This window comes from Taeniopygia guttata, chromosome 20 (genome assembly GCF_048771995.1).
Source record: "Taeniopygia guttata chromosome 20, bTaeGut7.mat, whole genome shotgun sequence".
Classification (NCBI taxonomy): domain Eukaryota; kingdom Metazoa; phylum Chordata; class Aves; order Passeriformes; family Estrildidae; genus Taeniopygia; species Taeniopygia guttata.
The window spans coordinates 8,260,643-8,264,652 of NC_133045.1; positions in this window are offsets into that span (position 1 = coordinate 8,260,643).

Below are 4,010 nucleotides of genomic sequence, written 5' to 3' on the forward strand. Positions count from 1 at the left end.
CAGCAGCAGCCCTCCAAGAGCAGTGCTTAATTTGCCTGCAGCACCTTTCAGGAGGACCAGCACTGCTCAGGCAGTGCTGCTGCTCCACATTGGCAAATCCCAGCTCCCAGTGAGCCACCAGCATCTGTGTGCCACAGCCTGGGGTCAGACTTTGCCAGTGGTTCACATGTGGCATTGAAATTGAGAAAAGCCAGGATGGGAGCACAGCTGTTCCTCTGTCTTTGAGGTGCTGCTGTCCCACCTGTCCCTGGCCTGAGGTGCCCACCATCAACACCTCAATGCAAGAGCAACACTTGCTCGGTGGAACACCACTGGAGACTCCTGTCCCACTCCAGCCTTCAGATGGAATTTGTGGCTTTAACCAGGCCAGCTCCTTTCCTGAAATCCATGGCAGAACTTGGAATGTGATGAGGACTAGCAGGGCTAATGCAGGAGCAGACACACAGCTCCAGCTCACTGATGTGTTGATGCAGTTGTGTACAAGCAGAGGGTGGAGCATCACCAGCAGCCACAGTTCTTGGTGACACGACAAACACACTGCCCAGCCCTGGCACAAGCACCACTCTGTGACGAGTGGGAGTCCCCCACCTTGGCTGCTGTAGGGCCAGTCAGTAATAACTGGCCAGATGCTGTGCCTGGCCAGCGGGGCCTCTGCCCGCCGACTGTCATCGCCAACATACAGCTTGGAATTGCCTCTCTCCTCCTCCAGCCGAGGGCTGCCAGGCACCTGGAGGCCACCAGTGTCACTTCAGGCACGTACTGCCACCACTCCGCCAGCCTTTGGCTCTGCACCTCCTGGCAAACCCGAGGTGGAAGAAGCACATCCATGCCCAAGCATGAGGCAGGAGCCCATGAGCCAGGGCCATGCCCCACAGCCCCCTTGGAGCTCTTGGTGTGGTGGATACCAGGATAAAATTCTCCAAGGAGAGCAGGAGCAAGCAGCTGGACACCAGCCAGCCTTCCTGGGATGCTTGCAATCTTCCACACTCCCTGGGAGCAAGGTTGGTCTGGGCACAAATTCCTGGCACAAGGTGAGGAAGCAAAGCCCTGGGTGCAGGTACTGGGGAGCCATGGCTTTATAGAGGCAATGGGGGACCATGACTTGGAATTATCACAGTTAAAATTCATTTGTGGGCAGAGAGATATAAGCTGAAATCAGATATTTGGGAAGAAGGAATTGTAGAACTGAAGGGCAGTATCTGTTGCACCCCAGGATTTCAGATGCTTTGGTCCAAAACCTCACGCCCAAGGAGCAGCACAGTGCCCCGGGGCTCTGCAAACCAGCCACCACTCAGGCTTCTCAGCCTGGGCTTGGGGGTTTTTCTCCTCCCTTCCCATTCAGGAACTTAAACCAGAGCCTACATTGGCTGCAGCTGGGAAACAGCCTGTCCCGGGGCTATCTGGCAGCGCCTCAAGCACGCTGTTCCCTGGCGACGCCGTTGTCACAACTGCGGCAGCACACTTTAACCTTTAGCTTACCCTGGGAAGGGAGGCTCTGCGGGGGCAAAGCCGGCCCATTCCCGGGAAACCCTACACCCCAGCTAAATCGAGCAGCAGGGAAGGCTGAACAACATCCCCCCCTGAATCCCAGCCATGCTGCTGAAACACAAACCAGCCAGGCTGTCTGGCTCAACTGCTTCCATCAGAACCAGGGCTTCCACCAGGAGCTGCCATCGCGTCATGACAGGTGTCACAAGGTGATGAGGAAAGACAAGGAAAACCCCCACCATCATCAAAAGAGCATCCAGAGTGATGTGGCCACCACAGGAGCACCAGGACCTGCCCAGGTCCAGGAGTCCTTGCCAGGTTCAGGCCAGGTCACACAAGCAGCTGCAAAGATTTCCCAGTGGAGACAGAAAGGAGAAGCAAAGCTGTGATTTGAGAGCATCATCAAGCCTTTTCATATGAATTTATTCACCAGATAATTTGATCTTGCTATCAACATGAAAGTCCAGGAAAACATTGGCTGCCCTTTAAGTTCCAGCCCTAGTCTCTGTTCAGCAAATTATTTTGATGACAAATTGAGTACAGCCCAACTAGAAGAGCAGAGGAAGATTTTGTACCCAGACCTCCTCTCTCCTCCCAATCCTTGCTCTCAAGGCATGCACATAAGGGTGATGAGCTTTCAGTACTGGAATACAAAGTTTTTGCAAAATCCACACAGATAACATAGATTGTACATCAGTTTCTCAACCTACCCTGACTCTAAAGGGAGGTGTTCCAATAGCACTTGGTTAAATCCCAGTCTGTTGCTCCTGTCCTGTAAATTTGTCCTCCCCAGCAGAAAAATCACCTGCCACTATTTTCCTGCTGAAGCCTTGGCCAAATCCCATCCTCTCCAACATCCAGCTCCTTCAGGGATGATTTTTATACTTTATACACTAGAGCAGTTTTCCCACCATGTCACCACTTCCCTCCTAATTAAGAGAACAGGTCCCACACCCCAGCCCGTGAGAACCTGGTGGGTGACTCCAAGCTCATACAAAGACCCCAGACCATTGGAGGCACAGCTGCCTGAGGCTCCTGCCCCTGTTTGCAGTGCATGGGGAATACAAGAGGCCATGTCTGGGGGAAGACGTAATGTCTTTTATTAGACCCAAATGATACCATTAGAGGGAAAATACTGCCAAGCTGTCAGGCACACAACCCCTTCCTCAAGGCAGAAGAGGCCATGTAGGGCCATCAGGAAAATCCAGCTACTTCATCCTTCAGGGATCAGTGGCTGCTCCAGTTCCACAGCCTCATGCTCCTGCTTGCTTTCACATTCTTCAGCAGCTCATCATCATTCCAGCTTCCCCCTGACTCATCATAAATATTTGCTGCTTCTGCTGCCCACACGCTGCCTTCTCCAGAGCTGGTACTCGAGGAAAAAACAAGGGCTCCCTGACAGCACATCTGAGCTTTTGTGATGTCCCCATTCAGTAGCAGAGCACAGGGAACAGCCCCACCATGACAGAAATGGGGTTAAGACAGACAGGTCAGATCCACACGGATTTTCATTTTCAAGAAGAGTATGTTGACACGTCCCTTGTGCTCCAGCCACTCCTGCAAATTGTCACAGAAGCAGTGACAGCAGTTTTTTCTGGCTGTCTGTAACTCTCAGCACAGTGACACGGGGCTATTGGCAAAATCAGAAAAATGTGGCTGAAGGCAGACTGGGTGATTAGATCAAGCTTTTGGGCCAGCCTCTGCCACAGCTACACAAAGATCCTCACAAGAAGGGAATGAAAAGCTGAAACTTGAGCAAAATGGAACCATGTTTGAGCTCACCATTTCCAAGAGCCCACAGTGCCACAGTGTGGGTCATTCATCCTTGAGTGCCAACACACTTCCCCAAGCCTCTCATTCTCCAGTTCTTCAGTTACTAACTGCATAAAACCTTTAATTTTTTTTTTTTTGAAGAATCCTTGTATTTCAGCGTGGGTGGCTTTTCCTCTTTTAATCCCAGCACTGCAGTTTGAGGCTGGTGCTCTAGGAAACACTCCCATAGAGACCCCAGCTGTTCTGCAATGACATCTCTCTTGAGCATCACAAGTTTTAGGAGAATTCCTGCAGAATCATCCCTCGGGTCCAATAAATGTTCATCTTGGAATTTACATCTCTAAGGACTTTCTTTCACTGTTACCTCTCTCAGTCTAGGAGTAAAATAGTGATTGCTTGATGTAGTTTGGCAAGAATGAGACAGCATCTCTAAGCACCTCCTTAGGTGGAATCAAACACCTAGTTTGAACCAGGTGTTAGATTCTAGTTTGAACTCTCCTTTTCACCCAAAATTCTAAACAAAAAGCTACACACTCTGGGAATAACTTCTTTAACGGTATCACAATTCAGAAGAAATGAAAGCAAATGTTTTCCATAACCAGCAAACAAGAAAGTTTAGCCAGTTAGGACAAATTAATTATAAATTTCCATTTCCCCCTCTCTACTAAGCAGCACAACCGCAGCAAGCAGCCCTGCTCACGGGTGTTTCAGCAAAATATAAAGGTAAGAAATTAGAGCACAATACTAAG